The sequence below is a fragment of the Micromys minutus genome (assembly GCF_963924665.1).
Source record: "Micromys minutus genome assembly, chromosome: 10".
Taxonomy (NCBI): domain Eukaryota; kingdom Metazoa; phylum Chordata; class Mammalia; order Rodentia; family Muridae; genus Micromys; species Micromys minutus.
In genome coordinates, this window is record NC_137979.1 from 5,754,346 (window position 1) to 5,772,493 (window position 18,148).

At 46.6% G+C, this 18,148-nt stretch overlaps 1 protein-coding gene across 1 annotated transcript in view; it reads left to right on the forward strand.

Annotated features, from left to right (window-relative positions):
- Positions 1–18,148, forward strand: part of FSTL4 (follistatin like 4) — a 395,833-nt gene that overhangs the window by 139,342 nt on the left and 238,343 nt on the right. The window lies entirely within an intron of this gene.

Sequence of the window (18,148 nt, forward strand, 5' to 3'; positions counted from 1 at the left end):
GGTAAATGTCCCAAGGAAACCATCCAGTTCAATTCAACTTAAAATTAGAAACTTGAGTGGAAAGGTGTGGGTGCCGACTGTTGGGGAGCAGGGGGTGGTGAGGAGCTGCTCTCGGAGTGGTAAGCATGGTGAAGGCAGAGGTCTTGCTTACGTCTCCATCCACTCAGAAGGAAGGAGTACCACAAACCAGCCATTCTCCTGTTCCCTACCAAGAAGATACCAGTCTGGCAAATACCCTCTACAGAGCTCCAGTACTGTGGTTGACGGTGCCTCACAAGTTCTGGCCTCCGGGACAACCGAGCCTTTCCTGGTGAGCCTCCACTACAGGCGTACAGCAAGATCTTGAGAGACAGAGACAACTGTTTTGTCAAAGTTTTCCTGACACACCTGCTGGAAAACTGCCAGAGGGCAGAGCCAGGAGGTCTGTTTTGTTGCCAGAACCCAATAGTTTCTCTCTAACAGGAGGCCCAGGCCACCTCCCTTGAAATCTCAGGGGGGTGGGAGGTATCTGTTGCTTCCATCCTGCTGATATAATCCTACCACCACCACAGGTATTTGAAAGGTATCTCCCTGGGCTTCTTGCTCCTGGGAAGCTTTATCTCACTGTCTGAGAGGGGCCGGTGCTAGCCTAAGGACTGAGGACAGTTGACTTAGTCACAATTTGTTACATCCTCTTTACTTCCTAGGCCTGATGCTTGGCCTCTCCGGAACCATCCTGGGGCTCAGCTGCTTTCTGCATCTGCCATTCTCAGCGTTCTTAACCTCTAGTCTTTAAAGATCTGCGTTTTCTGCTTCTGGTGAAACACAACCTGCTCCCCGTGTCCTCAGAAAAGTACAGAGCATCTTCAGGCAGCCACAGGATTACTCAGAAATCCTAGTGCCCTTGGAGTTTTAGTCACCTGTGTCTGTGTACTGCTTTGTTCGGCTCAGGATTAAGGCTTCTTTGAACACCTCAGACTGTGCCGTCCTTTCCTTTATGCCAGCACAAGCCTGTCACCCAGACCTGAGATGCTCAGGAGGCCCCAACTGTGCCCTCAGTTCATTGAGCTCTGGAGAGAATCTGCTTCTTTCTGTCAGTGACCCCAGAGGTGCAAGCTTGTGTGAGGTGGGTAGGGCGGGATGGCTTGCCCACTGCTGCCTAAAGCTGGCACTAGCCCTGACCCAGAGACACTGGTGATGCAGAGTTTGGAACACTAGTCCCCCCCACCCCACCCCCCCGCTTTGGTTAAAAACAAACAAAACACAAAACAAAAACATGCCAGCTATTTCAGACTTGAGCTTTGTTAGTTCCAGCTATGTTAGGTTAGGGCGTTTGGTGCTGGGTGGAGCGTACTTCCTTATTATTTAACCAGGAAAACTGGCATGTTCTTAGCAAAGATTTTTTTTTTCATGGAGAAACAGCAGCATTCCAGTCACCCAGACACCTTCACTGTCCCCTCCCTGTGCACATGGGAGATTCCAGCTCAGACCACAAGATGGGTTCTGAGCTAGTGGGGGGCAGAGTACACGGCTGAATGATCTAGAGATTTAAGTGAAATCCTTCTATGACCTAGATCTGGGTTGGGGAAAAACAAATAAAAGCTCACCTCCTAACCTCTTCCTTCCTCTGGGTGAAATGACATTGTGCACACACAAAACTATCTGGCACCCACTGCCACATGGTAAACAGCGGCCACCATATTAGTCCCCCAGCTCAGCACAGCCCTGTAACACCCTAACCACTGATTCAACATGGACACCTGATCAGGTTGTCTGGGGGACCCTCTTAGGTGTGGATAAACTGATGGGCTAGCATCGGCGTGTACCAGTACCCACACACAGGCTCTATGATTGTTCAGATGGGACTGAATTCGGCACAGAACAAGCTGTCAGGCACACAGTGTTCAGGAGTGCCCTGGTACTCCAGGTGACAAAGTTGGACCTTGGCTTCACCAAACCCCACCTACCTTCCTTGGCCCTTCCTATCCTCTAACCTGCTCACCTAGCTTTCTTCTGTTTCCCAATTTACTGATCAGAGATCGGGCCCGTAGGATGGGGTCAGCCACTTTCAGACTGTTCCTTCTTCAGTTAATTGTTCTTGGAATTCACAGTCTCAACCAAAGGGGTATCTCTAATGCCTCAGACAGTTCTTTCTTTAAAAAAAAAAAAAAAAAAAAAAAAAAGTGCGCGTGTGCTCAAATGGTTGGGCATGCCAGGGTGTGCGTGTGGAGGACAGATGTTATTATTGTTACTTTTGTTGTGTTAATCCACACAGACAGATACAGCCCGGCTCACACGTGGGAAACCCAGAGCGCAGCTGTTCTACTCCACTGTTCTGGAATTAGGAAAGTTCACTTTTCCATTTGATGGTGCCACTTTGTAACAACCTCAAAGTCAGAACTGCCTTCTCCAGATGACAACATGTAGGAATGACGTGATAAATTGTAGGTCTTTGTTCTCCCCTTACCCATGTGGGTTCCAGGAATGGAACTTATGTCATCAGGCTTGGTGACAAGTGTCTTTTTCCCGCTCACCATCTTCAGAGGCATTTCTAAGCCTGGTCAGATGAACAATCAAAATGAGCAGTCATATCACCCATGCTGGCCTTGTGCCCATTCCTTCTCCTCATTTTCTCTCTGGAGACGGCACCTTCCGTCTGAGCATCTGCTCGTGAGCTCAGGGGCACTGCGGACGGCACATCACTGTTCCTGTCCCTGAGACCCACAACTTGGCCCAGCCTGGCTTATGTCCTGAGTACCTTGTCAGTCACCTGTTCCCCTGGGTTACACTCAAATGGCTGGAAGAGTCATTCTCATGCATTGCTAAGTCCTTGATAACAGCTGATGAAAGCTCAGAACTGTCACTGATATCAAGAACCCACTTGCTTCTGCTCTGCCATCCTCCACGGGATGACTTAACTCTCCACAGGGCCCCTGCATTCACAGTCAACACACAAACATGGCAGACCCTTCTCTGATGGGCTCACATTTCATTATCCAGAACAGGATGCATGCCTTGTTCTGAAGCAGTCCTTGGCATCCTATTCTGGACCCTCTTACATCATGCACCAAACACCTTCATCCTAGGTCATTTCGGTCGAGTTTTGTCAAAGCCTTTAAAAAGGTCATGTAGAAGGTAAGGATATCTGTTTCCCCTGTCCCTGCCAAGGAGCCTTGGTGTTCTGTTTCATGGTGCTTTTTCCAACAAGGGCAGCAACAAAACTACCCCATGCCTATAGTGCAAAGAGTTTTTAGGAGCGTCTTTGACAAAGTGTATGGAGTAAAATGGTGGGTAGAGTCAAACAGTGTGTCCTTTACCAATGCTACTTTAATCTCACTTGAGTCGAGTAGAAGTCAGGGCCACAGAGTTGACTGCTGATAGGCTAAAAATAAGTAAGGTGTGTCTTGCATCTTTTCCTGAGAGGAAGGGGATGTCCACAAACCAGAGGTCTTTGGTATATTTTCTAGATGTTCCCTAGGAGCTCGGAGAAGGGTCACTAAGCTCCTAGGCTTTACCCCTCAAGGGCTATATGCACAAACCTGCTTTTATTGAGCACCTGGCCTGCCCCCCAGCCTGGCCAATTTCTACTCCAAGAAGGTTCCATCTGCCAGCAGAACGCTGTTACAGGAGGAGATGTCACAGAAGCAGACATATGCCCCTGGGTTGCTTCTTTAGTGAGGCTACAGCATCAGTGATCCGTGTCTACCTTTCCCCGTCTGCCTCCTCGCTTCTCTGGCTAGTTCCCATAGTTGACTAGAACAGCTCAGATGGTCTTCAGAAGCAAATGGCTTGCTAGCCATCTGAACCCCTCATTTACTTCTCCCTTCATGGCTGGCAGAGGCCGTTACATCTCTGGCAGAACCCATCGGCTGAACCTGCCTAGACCTAGAGCTTGCCTCAGCCAGAAGGTTCCAAGATGTGGCTGTGAAAATATGGAAGCCTTTTTTCTCACTTGAGCACCCTGGGTCATTTGTTCTCTCCTTAAATGTGTCTGTACTGGGGTGGGTGCAGGTTCTCCGATGAAGCAAATTTTTGAGGTCTATGGCCCAGGCTGGTCAAATGGCATAGTAAATCGTTTATAAATAGTATGGAATTAGATCTCTTCCCAAGAGTCCAAGAGTGACTGGTGTGTTCCTGAGAATCCAGACATGCCCAGTCCTCCAGCATACAGAGCTAGCTCTGCCTCTACAATTTAATTAGAATCACTTTGGGTAGCTTAAAGGGTTTTATTAGCTTGGATAAGGGCATACAATCTTTATTCACCCCAATATGTTTCTGGAAATGATTTGGGGTTACAAACATTGATGAACTCAAATTGGGAGATTATGCTGGGGAGTCAGGTAACAGTAGAGGAAAATTTTGAAAAGCCCAGTATATACGTAGGCACTGGATGAAGACCCTTGCAAACGTCTGAAGGGCTGGGGGTCTCTAACACTCTTGGGTCTGCTGAGACAAGCCAGGACACATGGCAGGCCGCAGTACTGCAACATGGAATTGAAACCGACACAAGTTATGGAATTCTCCTTCTAGGTTGGAAATTGTAATAGCAGAGCCACATGGACAGATGGGACTTGAGTAGATGATTTGTGTAACCAGTCTGTAATTCACCACAGGGCTTTGTTCCCAGTAGTGGTCCTCTGGAAACAAAAATTTCTTTGTCTCCATGCAGAATACCTTTGAATGTGTTTTGATTTTTTTTTTTTTTTTTTTTGCATTGGTATCCCAAATTTATTTACCCTTTACTGTTGAAAGAAATGTACTTTGAACATGGAATTAATCAGGGAAGCCTTCATTATAGCTAACATAACATCACAGAAGAGGGTTGTCTCAGTTTCTTTTTATTTTCTGTGATAAAATACACAGACAAAAGCAACTTCGGATCGTAGTAGGGAAGTCACAACAGCAGAAGCTGGGACAAATGGTCCAATAATCAAGACCCACAATGAAAAAGCAAAGAATGCCTTCCTCAGCTGGTTTGATCCTTTTTATACAGCCCAGAGTCCCAGCCCAGGGAACGGTGCCACCCATAGTAGGTGGGTCCTTTCCATGTCAATTAACTGTACCAAATAAATACCCTCACAGGTGTGCCCAGAGGCATCTCTCCTATATGGTTCTAGATCTCACCCAGTTGACAACTGAGATGATGTTAGATTTCCTACCTTGACTAGTGTGACCTGAAAAAAAATAGACTTACCTAAAGGAGAAGGAAGCTACCCTTATCACATGTAAGAGTGGAAACAGGTCTCAGAGGCTTGGGTTCACACCCTTATATACCACATAAAGAAAGTAGAATTCAGGGAGAGTATTGGTGCAAAGCTACACAACCAACAGTGTATGACTAGAACCCAGACCTCACCAATGAAGATTTCTAAAGAGACTATCAAGCCCATTCAAGCAGTGCTGTGCCTCATTGAGTGCCTGTTTTCCTCAGTTTCCCATAAAATATGCTGTTCTACATTTTATAAACAGATGTGAGGCTCAGGATCGGTGGAGCCCTGTAGTCTACACACAGAAGTAAGAGGCAGAAGATGGGAATGTGGGCTGGGTCTCAGGATGTGGAAATCATGTGGCCCAACCAAAGGACCACTGGGATGGAGTCAGGAAGTAGGCACTGTAGGCATGGGGTAATTTTGTTGCTGCCCTTGTTGGAAAAAGCACCATGGAACAGAAGACCAAGGCTCCTTGTCAGGGACAGGGGAAACTGATGGTGTCCTTACCTTCTACATGACTTTTTAAAATGCTTCTACAAAAACCCCAACAGAAGTGACCTGGGAGAGATGTTTGCTTTGCTGCACGATGTAAGGGGATCCGTGATTCATCATGGCTGGGAAGAAAGGGTGGCTGGGGTTAGACTACAGACCCCTTTCTTATATCTTGGTAAATTTGGAAGCAGAGAACTTGGGCAGCAGGAGAGGCAGGCTCCAACCCTCACCCTCTTTCGCAGAGATGTGTTTATTCTATCTAACCGAACATCGAACAGCTTCACAAACAGTACCCCAGCTGGGGACCAAGTGTTCAAATACATAAGCCTACATGGAACATAACATTCTAGCCCAGCTCCCAAAGACTCATGGCTACCTCACGTTGTAGTATGTATTCAGTACAGCTTCAAAAACCCCAGTGCTCCTAATGGTTTCAACATTGCTCAAAAATCCAAAGTTCAAAATCTCTTCTGAGAATCAAGGTAAACTTTAAGCTACGAACTCTGTAAAAAGAAAAAAAAAATTTAAGTAGTTTATGTGCTGAGAGTACACAATGCTACAGAATAAATACACCCATCCCGATGGGAAGAGGAAGGCAACAAAGAAAGATTGAACCGAAAGTAATCCCTAAACCCAGCAGGTCAAAACGTAAACACTACAGTTCCACGTCTATCAGCTAGGGCTTGTGGTGGCATTGTCTGCGGTCCCAGGGGCTTGGACAGCTCCTCTCTTGTGGCTTGGCTGCCTTAGCAAACAGGACATCTCTAGACTGGCTCCACTGAGTGCCTACAGCTTTCCCCAGTAGACACTCTGTCCCCTGCATTGCTAATGCCATTTTGACTTTGGTTTAGGTTTGTTGAGATCAGGTTTCTCTGTTTAATCCTGGATGCCCTGGAACTCATTCTGTAGACCCAGGCTGGCCTTAAACTCACACAGATCTTCCCGCCTCTGCCTCCCATGCGTTGGGATTAAAGACACTCACCACTACCTGGCCATATCTTAATGGTCTCTGTTGAAACTTGGGTCTCTCGTGGCCTCTCTTCAGAGGGTCCTATGTTTATTAATAGTACCCGACCTCAGCGGCTTCTTTCTGGAACTTTGATCTGAACCTCTATGACCCTGTAACCCTTGCATTCTGCATGTCAGTGTAGACGCTTCCCGGGTGGCTGTGTTCGGGCGGGGTTGCTGGATGAGTTCTTTGGATGAGTTCTTTGGTTCAGGCTTTCTCTTTTCAGTGACAGTTGTTTTTGTAAATGAGTGTGTGTTGTTATACCCGGATCTCTCAGTGGATGAGGTCTTGCCCTTGATACTTTTCTTATTATCTTGGTGCAAAGTGTGAGACATCTCTTTACGTTGCCAATCTGCTTAACAAGTGCAGTGGTTTTCCCTGTAGCTGACTTGTCTGCAGCTTTAAATATTCTCAAGCTCCTTTCTCCCACAAACCGTACGTTTTCATCCTATTTGTACTCTAGATTTTTCAGTCGCCCCACCCAGCATCACAATATAAATGTTGTGCTGTTTTAAATTTATGCCACCAAATAAACACTGTCACTCCTTTTCAGTTATGCTTCCTTCAAGTTTTCAGGACAGGATAAGAACATAGCAAGAGCCTTTGCCAGAAGGTCGTATAAATGGCTTCTAGAACAATCCCTCATAGACAACGTGTCCTCATCTCCAAAACCTCATGAGCACAGACTCTACATTTCTCCTGGCATTTTCTAGTCTCCTGAATCCCCCCCAAAATAGTTCATTCCACTCTTACATTTCTTCTACAAACTGGCTCTGAAGAGCTACAGGCCACAGGGTCAGCAACCCCACTCCTGATATGAATTCTCTAACTCAGTTACTTTTATCATTTCTGTGCCAGATAGCTGGTAAAAGTAACTTGAGGGGAGAGGTTTATTTTGTTTTACACTTTCAGGGAATCCAGTCCTTCATGGTAAGGAAGGCATAGCAGACAGGGATCTACTCTGTGGATGGTATAACTCTAATTACAGCAGTAAAGACTTTTGGTCCATCTTATTGAATCTCAGTGGATCAGGAAGCAACATGTCAGACTGGGATCAAAGCCAGGCTGTAGCCTACCCCCCAGTGACTCACCTTTTTCATCTGGCACCCATTAAAGGTTCCCCAACCTCCCCAAACAACCCACTAATTGAGGAGCAAATGTTCAAACACATCAGCCTATAGAACACATTTTACATCCAAACCACAGAGAGTTCTTCAATAAACGGGAGAGTGGTCGTCCAAAGGCTCAGAGCTCATGATTCAAGTGTGCGACACTCAGAGTACATTGACACTGAAATAAATAAAAGTCAGGGCATCTTGCTGCCCAGAGCCCACTCTGCCACGCAGTCTGAACATTCTGGACTCAGGATGACCTGTAGCCAGAGAGGCCACCTTGGTCAATGAGGACTCACAGGGCTCTTTTGTCTTCTCTGTGCACCTTCACCTCAGACTATAAACCGCTCAAGGACACAGACTGTCTTTTGGTTTTCTTGTTTCTACTTCTCCAGATTCCCCAACAGCTGTTTGATAATATCCTCTGAATGAAGTTACTTGATTTTAAGAGGGTTTCTGACAGCACAAACATTTGAAAAAAAATAACACTATGTAAAATTGGCACTTGAAATTCAAGGCAAATGTCTCTTTAAAATATATAATTTAGAGATCTAATCCTGATCATGGCTCTTGGTATGGGAGCTGGCATGTCTACACAGGCTTTTCCGGGAATGGCGGGGGATGAGGATGCTTGGCAGCTTCCCTACCCACCTGGGGGAAAAGAGCTGCCCCAGCTCCCAAGGTGTTGGAAGCAGCAGATGCTCTTGGGAACAGCTTGTGGGTTTGCCTTGTTCCTCATTTTCAGCCTCAGAATAAATGTACAAGCTCTTTGCTTTAGCCAGCCAGTCTCGCCAACCCCCGAAAAGAAGCCAATGGTGTGATCCCGACCATTTCATGAAACCCACTAAAAAACCTGAAAAAAATAACCCTGGTCTTCCATCCCCATGTGCCCACCACAGCTTGGATGCAGCTGGGGTCGTCTGGAGGGTGGAGGGGCAATGAACTAGTGTCAAAGGCTGACCACCAAAGGCCGAGAACTGGGTGCCTCACTTCCCCCAGCTATTGTCCTTCCTCCCTCTGGACCATGGCATAGGAACCTGTCATTCACCTCTTCCACCCTAGAGCTTTCGAGCATGTCCGCTGTCATGAGAGGCTAGCCAAGTCACTGGCACTCAAACAATCCAAAGGCTTCTTCCCTTTTCAACCTCCCCGATTTCACAACCGTACCCTCAGTGGTAACAGCTGTGATGGAGTCCTTGTGTTGGTGACACTCCTGTCATTGGTTTGTAGATGGATGTCCTCTGGAGTTCTCCCTTAAAGCCATATTGTCCCCATTCTACAGATGAGGCAGAGTGCAGGGAGGACTCGGGAGTCCTAAATCTACCTCCATTGGAGGAAATTCCCAGGAGGGACCCTGTCCCCAGATTCTGACACAAGCCATGTTGTGAAACTGGGCCAGTTCCATGACTAACCTCACCTTGGGGTGAAGACAATGTGAAAGGCTGACCTAGCCCCCAAAAGATGGCAATAACCTCCCCTGTTCCTCTAGGGTGTGATTGGCCAGGCTTACAAAACCCACCGCTGAGGTTTCAGGCTTCCATTACTATTTGGTTAAGCACATAATCACTCTTTTTTATTAGTACATAAATAACTTTTTTTCCTCAAGAAGGCCCAAAGAAATGAAACATAAATGGTGATTATGTTGAAAATGTTTACCTACTTCCTCTCTAAGGACATCAGATTAGCCCTTTCTGTGGGAAGAATGTGTAATCCGAGGGAGGACAATATCGCCCTTTTGATCTTGCAATACATTTTTCATATCTTTGTCACAAAAGCTGATTATTATCACGACATTTTTAAACTATGACTGTCCCCTGTACAGAACAGAAAAGAACTGAGCTCAGCGTATAGATAGATGGACAGATGCTTGTTGAAGGCCAGTCTGTGCTGATGAGTTTTCCTGTGGTCTTCACCTGGGCTACATTCTGATTAACCCCTTCATCTGACGATGTGATTCTGCCTGTGTGCTGATTGGGATCCATGTTCTGCTGTATACATTGGCCTTTTTTTCCTCTCTTGATAAATGATCCCATCTCTTTCCTCCAAGGTCACTGTGTCCCCTTCTCTCCTAGAATGTGAAAGAGTCCTTGATTAAATGACAGCATCAGATTAGACGAGGAGATATTCAGGCAAGGGCTTCCATACACCGAGTCAGGGTGCAGACTTGATGCTGAGAACCTTTGTCTAGGAGGCCATCTGGGCCCCCGACCCTGGCAGCTGAGATAAATACATGTGATTGGCTCAGCTACCTGGGTTGGCTAACACGGAAAAAGGCCGTTTGTGGAACGCTCATGTCTATTGCTTATTCAACTCCCCTTAGGACTTCACCACTCTGCAAAGTGAAGGTGTTGACTAAGGGAGGACACTTCAGAGCAAAGGACAAAGGTTTCAGATACCTCTAGCCTGGCTTCATGTGTTGGGAAAATGGAGTGAGTCTACATACCCACCTGCGTGGTGACTTGTCCTCTTGCCGTGTCCCCCACAACTCCAGGCTAGAGATCCACAGTGGGAAAGGTGGAAAGAGCCCAGCAAAGGAGAGGTTAATACTGCAGGAGCTGCTCTGAGCTCCACGGCATACAGCACTGGGCACAGCCTGGCCATCTCTCAGTATAGTTAAAAATTCCCCCACAGTCACAGGGAGCAAACAGATAAATCATGAATGAATTTGAAATTATATTTCATTCTCTTAGCTTTCTCCCTACCCACTCCTGCCTCATCCACCTACTGACCCCAGAAACAATGTTATAGAAAAATTGTAGGTTGCAAATTCCATCCAATGCATTTTGGCTCCATCCTTGCAAGGGAATCCCAGTCTTATTTCATGAAGCTTGCTGACAGGCTCCCTCACTGGGTAGAGACTTGAAGGGCAAAACCCAGACAACACCAGAGCCCCCGTGGAGTCAGACACAAGCAGAGCAGTTTCCCTGGGCAGAGGGAGGATGTTGCCAGGTGCGTGTGCTTCCTGTGAACTTCAACTTCTCTCTTCCTATAACAAAACGCTTGGTAAAAGCAGCCTAAGGAGAGAAGGATGGATGTTGGCTCCCACTCTGAGGCCACAGTCTGTCATGTCAGTAGGAACAGGAGAAGAATGGTTACACTACATACCTGCAAAGACAGTGAATGCGGACTTAGCTTGCTTTCTCTTGTATTCAGTCTGGTGACAATCGCTCCTCGGCCTTTTGGCTAAGATCAAGTGCAGTCTGGTGCCACCCACATGGTTAAGCCTTTCTGGAAACACCCTCAGAGACACACCACGATGATTCTGAATCTCAGCGCCTCTTGCATCATGTGTCAGGTGAGCTGGGACCTTGCTCCCCATGTGGGATCAAAGATTTCATGAGGAAGCACATAGGTTCACACTGCTAATGTCACTCTCCTGAGAATATAGTCCATAGCCCTGAACAGAGAGTGGAAGTCAATGATAGCAAGACCCCAGGCATCCTGTACTTGAAAGATATGTGCACAGTAATCTGTGGCCCCTCCACGAGCCCCTGCAAGTGCACAAAGGTATTCCTGGGGACTCTGATGGAACGCCCTGACACACAGAGCAAAAATAACCCGGGTTCCCCATGAGCAGAAGACCCCTGAGTTTCCATGCCAAGGAACCCTACCCTCAGGCTATAGGACAGAGTGACCTCCAAGGTAAGAGTCTCTTTCATATATGTCCCTAATTCTTTGCTTTTTTGAGAAATTATAATCTTCCAGACATTAAAGGTTAAGTCTTGGGTCAAAATGGGTCTGCTGAGTCAGCTACCTGACTCTAACCTCTCTCTGCAGATTTCCTTGTAATAAATTATTCTATTTATGATTGTTGTTGTTGTGCATATATGAGAGGCCAGAAGCAGCAGGGGCCAGAAGATGGCATCAGATCCCCTGGAGCTATAGTTACAGGTGGTTGTGAACTGCACACACTGCCCAACTAGTGTGCAGGGAACCGAATTCCTGTTTGTTGCAAGGGCAGCAAACACCTTTAGCCTCTGAGCCATTTCTCCAGTGCTTCCTCCATATCTCATACTGGAGGATGTCTCCTCTTTCACGTTCAATCCTCAGAGACCCTCTCACCCATGGTCCAGCTGCTGTGCACCTAGTCCTTTCTGAAAAGGCAAGCAGTGTGTGTGAAGAAATAGAGCCAGTCTCTCTCTCTCTCTCTCTCTCTCTCTCTCTCTCTCTCTCTCTCACACACACACACACACACACACACACACACACACACACTTTTGCTTAGAAAGCAGTTATTTCATATCCTGCTATGTTAACCACACCAGTTACAATACATTACCTTTTCCAGAGATCCTGGTGTCTAAAGTGGCCCCACCCATTCTTCCAGGGTAAGCATTTGCTGTCCACTGCTTTCTTGAGAGATAAAAATATGTCAATATAATGTATAGTGTTTTACAAAGTGATGTGTTTGGCTTTTCTCTATAGCAGGAAGCTAGAAAGTACCAAAGCAAGGTGCCTGGAAGGTAGGTATGTTAAGAGGGAAGAAATCAAAGTGTGGGAAGGTCTCCTCCACCATCCCAGATAGATCATACACGTTACAAGGCAGGGGTCTGTCATCTCAACACTTGCCCTTTGTTATCCATTGAGCCTGTCGCTTATGCAGCCATTTAACCAGGCCATGTTGATTGAGGCCTCTTCTGTGCAAAGCTCCCTGCTATGCCTGGGACAACAAGGCCTGTAAGACATGTCCCTGCCTTCTACATTGAGGGGAAGATGGTGCGTCTATTTCTATTTCACAAGTTACTTGAAGAATGTGCCTTAGATGTACAGACCCACATTTACTCTGTCTACTGTGATGTTTGAAGTGTCCCAGCATTGTGGAACAGTTAAATGTAGTCCTACTAGGGCCTGACTCACAGGGCCATCATGTTTGTGGAGAAAGACTTAAGGTCCACTCTGCAGTTTTCAAGACTACAACATGCATTCATTAATTCATTGTCCTGTTTCATGGTAGACACTTCTGCCTCCTGACTCACTGTGGTTCTAGATCCTGTGACCCGATTCTCATCAGAGCCACTCCCTAGCCTCTCATAGCCACCATTCATCTCTCTTTTTATAATATTGCATTTTATAAGATTCCACAGGTAGCCGGATGGTGGTGGCACACACCTTTAATCACACACTAAGGAGACAAAGTCAGGCAGATCTCTGAGTTCAAAGCCAGCCTGATCTACAGAGTTAATTTCAGGACAGCCAGAGGTGCATACTGAAAAAGAGTGTCTTGAAATAAATGTTGCACATGTGGGTGAGATCACACAGTGTGCCTGGCCCACTTCAGATGACGTCACATCATCCAGGTTGTCACAAACATGACACAAAGTGGAGGAGAATGTCAACAGGGATCCCTTAAGAACAGAGTGCTATGAGGGGTACCCTGTGATAAACGGGAGTGTTTGCCAAGCTCACTCTTGTGATTGCAGACCCCACTCTATAGCAACAACAGCAGCAGCACAAAGCAAAAGATATGAGTCCTCAGGCAATGGTGTTGCTCAGAACAGATAAAGCTGCTGGCTATTTTCCTTGGCCTGCAAGGTGCTTACCTGGCATGCACGAAGGCCTCGGTGCCATCCCTGGCCTCTAATCCCAGCAGCTGAGAGATGAAGACGTAAGATCAGACATTAAAGGGCATCCTAGCTATGTCGCAAGTTCAAGGTCAGCCTCAATCAGTCTCAAAATAAAACCCAAACTAGCCAAAGGCCAGGTCAGCAGAGCTTAAGATGATGGTAAGAATTGAAGGGGCCTGCTGAGACTAGATTTCCCAAGGTGGGGTGGTACCCAAAGAGGGCTTTACCTCTTTACCAAAGGGGGAGGGGAGGGAGAAGAGCAAGACTTGGAGGACAGGGGGAAGGGGTACAACTGGGATGTAATGTGAATTAAAACAATAAAGTATGGAAGGAGGAAAAAAAATTCGAAGGGACAAGGTTTGGCTCTCTAGCCCCCAATGGAGTCCATAAATGGAGAAGAAGAGTAAGAAAGAAAAGCATACAGGCAAGGCATATCAGCAGATGGCCAGCTCTTGCCTTCCCGTGACCTTCAGGCCCCTTGTTCTAAGGGAAAGCTTATATGTGATATTTCAATTGAAATTGTATAAGTGCCAGAGTGTGAGTGTTAAAGGGACCTCTTCTGGGAGTGTGTGTGTGTGTGTGTGTGTGTGTGTTTTCTAGTTCACAGTCAGTGAGTCACATCCCAGTGGATCTAAGAAAGACACAAATAATCAGCATTTCCCTGTTGATTAAAATCACTTGTATTGTGTCTTAGATGAGCTGACCTTGGCCTGTAGCTCACCAGGGGAGATGTGTACTTTGTAACCTAATTTCAGTGTATAATAATTAATTTATTAAAAACAGACCTTAGGAGGCGGCCAGGTTTTGTTAGATAGAGAAGGCGGGGACAAGGGGAAACTTGTGAGAATAGGGGCAGGGGAATGTATATGGCTGCTCACGGACAGGCTGGAATAGGCTCAGAGGCTTGAGGTTGAGTCCCCTCCGGAATCCTTCCCCAGGATACTCAGGTGGGATGGACCACAGCCAGGGGAGTGAGGTCGCATCTTTTGACAAATGGCTGGTACGTCCAGGCAGCCATCTGCCACCTGTGTGGGCATCTAACCTGCTGACAGTGCAGATTCTGAGAGAGGGTTTTCGTCCCTGCAGACCTGCCACTAAGGGGTGGGGTAACCTAGCCCCTTGCAGACAGAGGCTGACCAGGGCTTCCTTGCCAACTTTCGTTTTTTCAGAGCTCTGCAACTTTACATAGATGTATGTGGTTTTGCTTCGTAATCAGATTCCCACCAAACATCTATCATTAAGCCTCTGTTTTTACAATACATTCTTTATTGTAAATCCAGTTTCAACAGAGTATTGCAGATGCAATGCGATTTTCATGTCTTAGTTGCCTTTTATTTCTTTGCTTTTTGTTTTGTTCTTCCCCCCTCTTCACTTTTCTGGTTGCTAGGATATTAAACACTTGAGAAAGTGGCCTGGTATTAGCATCTATAGCATGGTGGTTTTCTAAGGAAGAGATTGCATTAGTCCCTTGTTATATATTTGGGCAGATTGTGTCCCTCATGGCTTGGCAAGATAAATACATTAAAATGCACTGATTGGGGAAGAAATGATACACTTACGTTGCGGACAGTGGTTTACATCTCTCCTCTGATAGATGCCATGCTACTGGCATAGCTCATACTTACCCAGTATAGTGGTCTCCATTTCTCCGGGAGACAAGATGCCATGGGGGTGAGCTAGGAAAATAGTTCAGGTGGTAAAGCGTTTGCCTCAGACGTTTGAGGACCTAAGATAGATCTCCAGAGCCTATTACAAATCAAAGTGTGGTGGCACTTTCTTGTAATTCTACAGAGAGTGAGGCAGAGACAAGGTGACCCCCCCAGGCTCACTGGCCAGCCAGCCTATTTGGTGAACTACAAGCCAGCCAAAGATTGACTCGTACATTCAAGTGCAGCTGCTGTGGGTTTGTGCGTGGAGTAGTTGAGTCACGTCCTCAGTCTTTCCTTCTCCTCTTTCACAGTGGCCCCCGAGCCTTGGTGTGATGGGGTGAGTGTGGGAGGGGGTTGACACAGGTCCCATGTGTGGCACCTGTTCTCTGTGCTGTGACGGTTTGTGAGCTCTACATTAACCACACGATATGGTCTGAGAGCGGGCACTTACCTACTAGTAAAGAGAGACAAACTGAGAGGGCGGTTCGGTGAGATGTCCATTTAGCAGACTGATAGCTGTAGGTTTATCTCTGCGACCCGGAGGCTCCTGAACAGTGAATTTGGGGCCAGATTAAAGTACCAGGTATGCGTTTTTTCCTGTAGAGAAGATCTTAAATGCAAACAAAAAGAGGTTGGTTGCCTAGATATGTTAATGCCACTATTGTATCCATGGAGACGCATCCCTTTCCCTGCTGGCCATTGCTGTTGTCCGAGGGGTTCACAGCTGCTGATGACTTCTTACCTCAGAAGCCTGTGTGGCACCTTCAGTTCTGTGAAAGCCAGCCAGCAGGGAGGAAGCTTCCGGGCCAGCCCCAGCACTGTTTCTCCATGTTCTTACACACACTGTCTTAAAGCAATAAAGGAAGCTTGAGATGGCTCAGTGTGCACAGATACAATGTAGTTTTCATGTATTGAAGTACTTGCCACAAAATGAAAACTTTGGTGGGCACAGAGGCTCACAGTATTTCTGACTCTGGAAGGTCCCCAAAGGATCCCCAAAGCAAAATGGCTAGTGAGTTCTGGGTTTACTGAAAGACTCTGGCTCAGTGAAGAAGAACAAAGAGCAATGAAAATCATTCAACCATGTATGTGTATATAAATGTGTGTGTGCCCACAATACATTTATGAACATGCATATACAATATACTTGCATGTACCCCCCATACACACACCCACACACACAATGGAAAAAAAAAAACCTTCCACTCACCAAAAGATACAAGACAAACGTGACCACCGGCCATGCCTCACAGGTAAGAGGCTTACTAGCCCTCCACAGCCTCTGTCTGCTCAGCCTGGCCTTTTCTTGGGATATCATGAGACAGATCCAAGACACACTCACTGTGCACTCTCGTAGAGTGGGATGGGCTGTGACTCTCACTGAATCTACGTGGCTGGTTCACTTCCTTCCCCAAATCGGCAGCTGTGGCTGACCTAGAAATGGGGCTGGCCCTGGGACCTAACCTAAAGTAGACACGGACTCTTGATATGATGTAGCAGAGCCCCAAAACTCCACCAGGAGCCCCATCTGCCTAAGTTCCCAGAGGCTACTCCCAGTGAAAGCCCACCTGATTTGAACATAAGATTTTAGACTAGAAAGCAGTCCTAGTGTACTCGGATACCACCCTATACTTGTCTCGGGCATGGCAGGAATGACGAGCTTCAGACTTCTGGAGATGGTGGCCCTGATAAGCCATTTATGATTACTTCTGCTCGTCTCTCCTTCCATATCCTGACCCTGCCTTTGAGCTGCCTGGATTGTCATGGGTGGAGACTTATGGCCAAGGGGCACAACAGAGCATACTGTGGTAAGGCCTGGGCTTTAAGATAGAACAGTTGGTTTTTATATTCATTCACTCACCCACCTATTCTTTTTACTGTTTGTGCATGTGTGCGTGTGTGTGTGTGTGTGCGTGCACGTGTGTGTGCACGTGTGTGTTATTCCTTATGTGTTATTGTCATTCTCTTTTCCAAGTAGTTTTATGGATTATATGATATATTTTCAAGTTATGAGTCTATAAATTATAATTATACCAATTATTTATTTATTTAGAGGCATGGTCTCTCATTGGTACAGAATCACCAAAAAGCCTCAGGGACCTACCAATCTGCAAAAGTGTGTTCTCTGTGATCTCTCCGGAGAGGGGCAGAGGGGCACCCTACCTGATGACCTGAAGTCTCCTGGAGGTCATCAATGAAGGCTGTTGAGGTGTATCCCCTGCTTTCTCAGAGGAGGAAAACCATGACTTTCCAACTATAGCAGAGGAAGTTAGAGCACTCTGAGAAGCAGCCTTTCTATCCCTGCCGTAACGGCTGTCTCTGAGGCCAAGAAAATGCCTCAGTTGGTAAAGTGAGCTTTACCAACTCCCCCATTTTTTTAAATAGCCTCATAAGCCAGAGAGCTTGAATTTCAGTGGGGGATTGTGGCACACACTTGTAACACACACACACACACACACACACACACACACACACACACATCAGTCCTTTGAAGCCTTTCTGAAATAGATGCCTACAAGGCGTAAGGCTTTATTAAAGCCAGCTAACAAAATCTTTCCAGCCCAGCTGTGATGACTGTGGGAGCCAGAATCAGTTCTTCATCTCAATGCTTGATCTATACTCAATGGACACAGTCCATCCGTGATTCAGATAATCGGTTCTGAAGGCACTGTCTGGGTTCAGGTCCTGGTGCTGCTCATAAGCCAAGTGATTGAAGACTGACTGCTTAGCCAATCTGAGCCCCAACTCCCCCGTTTTTTAATAGACCTACTTCCTAAGGTATTCCTGAGGCTTAAATGAGTTAATGTGAGGAAGCCTTTCAGTGCGAGGGCTTAGTAAAGCATGCGGTGTGTGGAGGAATTTCCTTTCAGGAGGAATTTCCATCTAAATGAGAAATGTCTACAGAAATCATCTGCACAGAAATCTCTCCGCTCAACAAAATTTCCCAGGGCTGCAGATCCCCCCACCACCTAAGTGTTTCTCTTCTGTTTTCTTCTCCTCCGGAACAACACGAGAAACACTTGTCATCCTTAAACAAACAAAATCAGCTCTTTGGTTCGGTACTTGAGGGAGATCCTGCATCACCTTGGATAGGCTTCTTCTGGGGACCCACATAGGCCAGAGTGGCACCAGC